General features: G+C 51.7%; 2 pseudogenes; one reads left to right on the top strand and one right to left on the bottom strand.

Annotated features, from left to right (window-relative positions):
* The first annotated feature begins 1,130 nt into the window (after positions 1 to 1,130).
* LOC136478198 (subtilisin-like protease SBT1.4) lies at positions 1,131 to 3,910 on the top strand (annotated as a pseudogene).
* Positions 3,911 to 6,018: 2,108 nt separating this feature from the next.
* Positions 6,019 to 7,188, bottom strand: LOC136475028 (putative protein phosphatase 2C 24; annotated as a pseudogene).
* Between the last annotated feature and the right edge of the window lie 826 nt (positions 7,189 to 8,014).

Below are 8,014 nucleotides of genomic sequence, written 5' to 3'. Positions count from 1 at the left end.
CGTGATGAAGGTGTCGGCGGAGGCAGTGTTGGTGTAGATGCCGAAGGTGTTGGTGAGATTCCTTTGGCTGAATGACGGGGAAGTAACGTGAAAATGCACCTAAAAGAACAAAGAGCCGAAGTTTTTTTTTAAATACGATGTATAACTAGAGCACTCGATGTTGTGTATAAAAGAACAAAGAGTCCAAGTTTTTTTCTAAAAGAAAAAGGAAAAAAATCTCACGATCATGTCATAAACACACTCTAGGCTTGTTTGACTGCATCTGTATACTTCTCAATTCATGTGTGTTAGAGTGAGCTAGGATCAAAATTAGTTGATTTTCACCTTAAATCCATATAAATTGAGACGTATACGAATGCAGGCAAATAAAACCTCATCGGAACTTTCAAAGCCCCAAGCCATGATTTCTTCCACGCAATGCCTAGAGTACCACCATTACTGCTCTGTAAATTCTAAAGAATTACGTATAGCTAACAACAATGGTCATGAAAGTTCCAAGTACACATCTCGCATCAGTTCTAATAATTTCAAAAAGAAAACAAGAGAACAGTGTCCCTGTCGAAAAGCTTGGGCGCATCACGCAAAAGCTTGAAGTATCTACTGTACAACTGCTCTTGCTTGCGAGGAGTGAGTGTAATATAATGCCTTTACCGTGTACTGCTTCTGTCCAAAAAAAAAAAAGGGTGACGTTTTTTACTTTTAAAAATATCGTATTTGACCATTCATTTTATTCAAAATTTTTATATAAATTATAAAATAAATTAATCATTATTAAAATATTTTTAATGATAAAATAAGTCATAATAAATAGATGATATTTATAAAAAAGATTTGAATAAAAAGATGGTCAAATAAGATGTATAAAAGTCGAAACGACACTTTTTGGGACTAAGGGAGTACCTTGTATTAAGACGTGTGCACGTACATACGCAAAAACACCCACCAAGACATTCCACGTTTCCACCGCTGACAATGAGGCAGCGAAGGTAGGCAGAGCAAGCGGCCACTCAAAGAGCAAACTCAGCCAAGAGCCTGGGGAAACCAGACTCCGATCTCCTCGACAGCGTGGCCAATCCAAGGTCCACACTCCACACATCGCCTGGGCCCACACTTGTTTTATGATACTACTGTGGTACTGTTATCCCAAACCAACCCCTTCCAATCTGCTCCGAGCACCATGGCGAGGGTCAGGGGCCCGAGCCTCATCGTCCTGCTCGCTCTCGCCATCCTCGCCGCCGTCGCCGCCGCCGAGGCGCCCCCGCAGTCCACATACATCATCCACCTCGCGCCAGGCCACCTGGCGCTGTCCGCAGCGCGCGCCAACGGCGGCGGCGAGGCGGTCCTCCGCCGCCTCCTCCCGCGCCGCCTGCGCGCGCCGAGGCCGCGCGTGCTCTACTCCTACCAGCACGCTGCCACGGGCATCGCTGCGCGGCTGACGCCCGAGCAGGCGGCGCACACCGCGGCCGGGGAGGGCGTCCTGGCCGTGTACCCCGACCAGGCGCGGCAGCTGCACACCACCCACACCCCGTCGTTCCTAGGCCTGACCGAGACCGCCGGGCTCCTCCCAGCCGCGGCGGGAGGCGAGTCGTCTGCCGTCGTCGGCGTTCTCGACACCGGCCTCTACCCCATCGGCCGGGCCTCGTTCGCGGCAACTGCTGGGCTCGGCCCACCGCCCGCGTCCTTCTCCGGCGGATGCGTCTCCGCGGGCTCCTTCAACGCGTCCGCTTACTGCAACCGCAAGCTCATCGGCGCCAAGTTCTTCTACCAGGGGTACGAGGCTGGTCTCGGCCACCCCATCGATGAGACCAAGGAGTCCAAGTCACCGCTGGACACTGAGGGCCATGGCACGCACACCGCCTCCACAGCGGCTGGCTCGCCGGTGCCCGGCGCCGGGTTCTTCGACTACGCCAAGGGGCAGGCCGTGGGCATGGACCCCGGCGCGCGCATCGCGGCGTACAAGATCTGCTGGGCGTCCGGATGCTACGACTCCGACATCCTCGCCGCCATGGACGAGGCCGTCGCCGACGGCGTCGACGTCATCTCGCTCTCCGTCGGCGCCAACGGGTACGCCCCTCGCTTCTACACCGATTCCATTGCCATCGGCGCTTTCCACGCGGTGCGCAAAGGCATCGTCGTCTCCTGCTCCGCCGGCAACTCTGGCCCCGGCGAGTACACCGCCGTCAACATTGCGCCGTGGATCCTGACCGTCGGCGCGTCCACCATCGACCGTGAGTTCCCCGCAGATGTGGTTCTTGGTGACGGCCGCGTCTTTGGCGGCGTGTCTCTGTACGCCGGTGACCCCCTGGACTCCACTCAGCTGCCGCTGGTGTTCGCCGGGGACTGTGGTTCCCGCCTGTGCCTGATAGGCGAACTCGACCCGAAGAAGGTGGCCGGCAAGATCGTGCTCTGTCTGCGTGGTAACAACGCTCGCGTCCAGAAAGGAGCGGCGGTCAAGCTCGCCGGTGGGGTCGGAATGATCCTCGCCAACACCGAGGACAGCGGCGAGGAGCTCATCGCCGACTCCCACCTCGTGCCGGCGACTATGGTCGGGCAGAAGTTCGGCGCCAAGATCAGGTACTACGTCCAGACGGACCCGTCGCCGACGGCGACCATCATGTTCCGCGGCACGGTCATCGGCAAGTCGCCGTCGGCGCCGCAGGTGGCGGCGTTCTCGAGCCGAGGCCCTAACTACCGCGCGCCAGGAGATCCTCAAGCCCGACGTCATCGCCCCCGGCGTCAACATACTCGCGGCGTGGACCGGCGCCGCCTCTCCCACCGACCTGGACATCGACACGAGGCGCGTCGAGTTCAACATCATCTCCGGTACGTCCATGTCCTGCCCGCACGTGAGCGGCCTCGCCGCGCTGCTCCGCCAGGCGCACCCGGAGTGGAGCCCCGCGGCGATCAAGTCGGCGCTCATGACCACGGCGTACAACCTGGACAACTCCGGGGAGACCATCAAGGACCTTGCGACGGGCGAGGAGTCGACGCCGTTCGTCCGTGGCGCCGGCCACGTCGACCCCAACGCCGCCCTCGACCCGGGCCTGGTGTACGACGCCGGCACCGACGACTACGTCGCCTTCCTCTGCACGCTCGGGTACTCTCCGTCGTTGATCTCCATCTTCACACAGGACGGCTCGGTCGCCAACTGCTCGAGGAAATTCGCTCGCTCCGGCGACCTCAACTACCCTGCCTTCGCCGCCGTCTTCTCCTCCTACCAAGATTCAGTCACCTACAGCCGGGTGGTGCGCAACGTCGGCAGCAACTCCAGCGCGGTGTACCAGCCCAAGATCGTCAGCCCGTCCGGCGTGGATGTCACGGTGACCCCGAGCAAGCTCGCATTCGACGGGAAGCAGCAGAGCCTGGGCTACGAGATCACCATCGCGGTGTCAGGCAACCCGGTGATCGTGGACGCCAGCTACTCGTTCGGGTCCATCACCTGGAGCGACGGCGCGCACGACGTCACGAGCCCCATTGCCGTGACCTGGCCGTCCAACGGTGGAGCAGCGGCCATGTAGACTGATTGCTGTTGCTACTGGCTACTGCTGTGGGCAGAAGAACAGGGCTATCAGATCCGAGATCTCCACGCATCCTGCCTGCCATTGTTTACTCGACTGAAGCACGGAATAATTCAGCTGCCCCTACCATGGACCATGGTTGTGCGGACCAATGGACCATGCTTGCAGCTCTCTTTTCATTTAGGAGTAGGTTGGTTGGAGTAGTGTGTGTGATTGGCTGCTTGCAACTTGCAAGGCAGCGAGGGTGTCATTATGGCTGATGGCGATTGATGAACATGTATGAACAAGTTTGTAATGACTGGAATGATCAATGTGCCATCTTTTTTTTTTTTATGCTGGCATGTTTATAGCTCGATGCTTTGTGTATGTCACTAGTGTACGCATACTAAGAGGCAAGCATGGCTATGGAACACCTGAGTGCTCCTAAGCCATTCAACATTTGATTCTTTTGGACCATCTGATGAAGCTTGAACAAGTCACATTATCTTCAAACTCCGGAGGTCCTCTTAGCTCTTCTTGGACAGCAAATAGCCAGTACATGGTGAAATCAGCTTATTTAGTTCACTCCAATGGAAGCGTTGAGCACTACAAAAGAAACATCCTTTGGAAAGCTCGATTTGAAGAAAAGTGCAGATTCTTTGCTTGGACTGTGATTCAAAACAAAATTATAATGGCGAAAAACTTAGGCGTCACATCAAAATTTGTGTCATTGTGTGATCTCTGCAAATGGACCTTTGGAGACAATCACCCACACCTTGCTTGCATTGCCCTTTCGCCTAGATGGTGTGACACCCACCAAGTTCTCTCCTCACAACAATTCACTTTGAGCAACACATCACAACTAAATAATTTGAATTTCATTTGCATTCTTATCTTGTGTTTGAACTAGATTGCCTTTACAACAACACATCTTTTTGGCTTCTCATTTCAACACTTTCAAGTTTGCCTTTATGATTGAACCATTGATACACTTCAAATGATACAACATCTCATATTCCACATGTATGCAGGGGCGGACACAGCGGTGGGGTGGGAGGGGCTCAAGCCCCCCTACCCATATCGCAGCCGTGGACCCCCTGTGGATCCCCCATGAATTTTTAGACAAAGTTCTATAGTGTAGGGAGAGCTGAGACTTAAGATTGAACAGCAGTGTTGTTCAGCCCCCCTAAAATATTTTTCTGGGACCACCGCTGCATGTATGTAATATAATCAACTTCCTATTCAACACTTAGTAAATTTATTAGTCCTTTAATCGTGTTATCAATCAATCATCCAAAACCTACCAAAAAAAAAAAAAAAAAGGGCCAGATGCGCTTACAGAATGCAACTGGTGTGGCGATCTAAAGTCGTGGGAAGACCTCTTTCCAGTCTTCCACACACATGAACTTGCTTGCCTTAACTTTCGGTGATATCACCCAATGCGGGAGTTGGCAATGAACTGTGTAATTTGGCAATTAGTGTCCAATCATAATCTAATTAAGTTTAAAAGATTCGTCTCGTGAATTTCGTCTAAACTGTATAATTAATTTTATTTTTTATTTATATTTAATGCTTCATGCATGCGTCAAAGATTTAATATGACGGAAAATCTTAACCAATTTTGTAAAATGGAAGGGAACTAAACGGTACCCAAATAGGAGTGAGCAAGGGGCCCTTTCGGTGATACTGTCGAGAGAAGACCTGTTGTCTGCCATTGTTTATCTGATCATCAAGGTCAAGGTGAGGATATGGTGCCTGATTGTGCGATGTGACATCAACATTTACTCAACCGAACCACGGAATAATTCAGCTGCCCCTATCGTGCCCGTGGGCCCTGCTTACAGTCCCCTTTTTTATTTACTCCCTCCACTGAAAACTATAATTCGTTTTTTTTCGTTTCTCTATGTGCGTAACTTTTGTTATCCATCTTGGATCTAGATAATGTTTAGATACGTAATAAAATTTCTTATGTATTAAAAAAGTTAAAATAGATTATAATTTATAATGGAGGGAGTATTTATTATGATTAGTGTGTGCTCTTGTAACTTGCAAGGCTGCGAGCGTGCCATTGTAATCACTGAAATGATCATTGTAACATTTTTTTATGCTGGTATGTTTATGAGCTGTGCATTCTCTATGCATTATGAATCTAATGCTATGCCTTAATAGTGTTTTTCGAGAACGTGCTTAGCACGTATTTCAATATGCCTTAATAGTGTTGTAGTATTTCATTTTATTTCTTTCAAATTTTTTTAGGCTGAAAGCCGTGCTACTGCCCATGATATGATGATAAATAAATAAGAAAGAAGATTTCAGTTTGGTGTTGGTACACAACATGTACTCCGCATATTAGTCATATTCAGATTCATCTTTGTTCTTCTCATAGAAACAGGTCTCCAGATTCAGATCAATGCATGGATTGATAACACCAAAGTCTAGTGGCTGAAACATTTTATTACGAGTTATTAGGATCCATCCTTAAATAAAGAATAAAACAAAGACAACAAAAGTGCAGGTGGAAGCCATCTAAAATGCTCAGATAATATTTGATTTTCCTTTTTGAAAACTATGGCCGGATAATAATAACCACGTTCAACTCTGATAATGAACCCCAGGCCATCATAAATCGGATTGAACAATGAACGCTACTAGAACAGTAATGTCGTCCGGCTTCCCCTTGCGCAATCGCCTTGAGCTTGTTTGTTTTGACCTCTCGTAAGCGACGCCGGCGATGATGTCCGCCATGTTCTTGGGCGAGAAGCCCAACTTGGTGCCCATCTGCACGGCGACCTCCAGCTGCTCCTCGAGAATGTTGTCGAACAGCCCGTCCGTGCCGACCACCACGACGTCCCCGGTCCTCACCGCGAACTGCCCCGACTTGGCATCCGCGACCCTGTCGCTGTTTACGGCCTTGGCGCTGAGCTGAAACGTGGGGTCCCTAGAGGAGAAGAGATGTTGTTTCCACCGGGCTTCGCTGGAGGCGAAGCGACGCTTGGCTCGCGTGGTGCGGGACAGGTGCCGCTGCGGCGTCGAAAGGAACAAGATCTTGCTGTCCCGGAGCACGACAAAGGCACTGTCGACGATGTACGCCCAGTCCAGAGCGTTGCCGGCGAGCGACAGGATCACCGCCGTCGACGCCGCCGTCGCACCCGACGCGGTCGTCTCGTCGTAGGCCCGCTGCAGCAGCGCGGAGGGGCAGACGTGCGCGACGGGCTCCAGTGCCGCAACCTCCGCGGAGGCGCTCGTCATGAGACCGCGGGAGAAGGCTCCAGCGTCGACGCCGTAGTCCGCGTAAGCGCCGACGCCGTCCGCCACGCCGAGGACGCCGGCCTTGGCGTTCCCGAAGTGCGCGTCGTGGTCGTGTAACGGCACGTAGCATGACGCCCAGTCGATCGTCGTCGGTGCTGACGACGGGGCGGCGTCGGGTTCCGTCGGGCCGCAGTCATCGGCGTCCGCACAGGCACCGTCCTCCGTCTGCGACGGCGGCTGCAACAGGGAGGCGGCGAAGTCGGCGACTTCGTCGTCCTCGCCGGGAGCTGGCGTGGGGGGGACACTCGATATCCGAGCCCAAACGCGACGCGGAGTGCGTCAGGGACGCGGGCGTCAATGTCTTCGAGGGTTTGACGGATCTTCTGTAACTTCTCCATCGTCGTTGCCATGGTCCGTCGCCTTGCTAGTTTGATCTGGTTTGATTGACAGCCACGTTTCCGTGATTTACTCGTGTATATATACTGGATCGTCTCCCTCTCCGTCTCCCTCTCCGTTGTCCGTATTCGTGATGTAAACCAGTACTTTTTTTTAGCAAATGTAGACCTAATTGGAGAATCAAGGAAAGGGAAGGCTATAAAATCTCCAAAGAGGCCTTTACTGGGCTTAATAACCTTTAGTGGCCATGTTCGTTTCTTTTATAATCCGTTTTTTTCAGCTGGTTTATTAGCCGGAATAGTATTTTTCTTTCATAACAAATCAGTCTGAACAGTGTTTCGGCTTGTTTTTTCAGCGAACGACGCCATTATATTCAGGCCCATTTGTTCTGGTCTAATCCGCTGCTGGTTTTTTTTGTCTCCGAAACCTAAAAATCGAAAAGGACTTCTTGTTCGTTGACTATGCTTGTGCTTCCCGCCCATGTCCCCACTTGCTGTTTCTTTTTTTCCCTCCTTTTACTGTAGTGCTAGCGTTCGAACGTCCGGACAGATGCCCGCGCCTTCACGTCATTCTCTACCGCGATGCACGTAGGTCCCTCCACCCCACGCCCATCCTGCTCCAGATCGACGTCCGTCCGAACGGAGCTCTCGCGCTTGTGCTCGACGCACGCAGCTCCCTCGCCCCCACTGAAAGCTCTAGTTTGGTTTTGGTGAATTGATAAAACCCTTAGTGCTAACCTAGTTTCTCAAAGTGATTATGAGATATGTAGCACTACTCCAAGTGATAAAGTAAATGAAGATCATGACATGATGATGACGATGGCATGGTGATGATCAAAATGCTTAGACTTGAAAAAGAAGAAAGAAAAACAA

The sequence above is a fragment of the Miscanthus floridulus genome, chromosome 8, assembly GCF_019320115.1.
Source record: "Miscanthus floridulus cultivar M001 chromosome 8, ASM1932011v1, whole genome shotgun sequence".
NCBI classification, from domain to species: domain Eukaryota; kingdom Viridiplantae; phylum Streptophyta; class Magnoliopsida; order Poales; family Poaceae; genus Miscanthus; species Miscanthus floridulus.
Note: the sequence above shows the minus strand (reverse complement) of the source record. Positions and strands in the feature narration are given on the sequence as shown.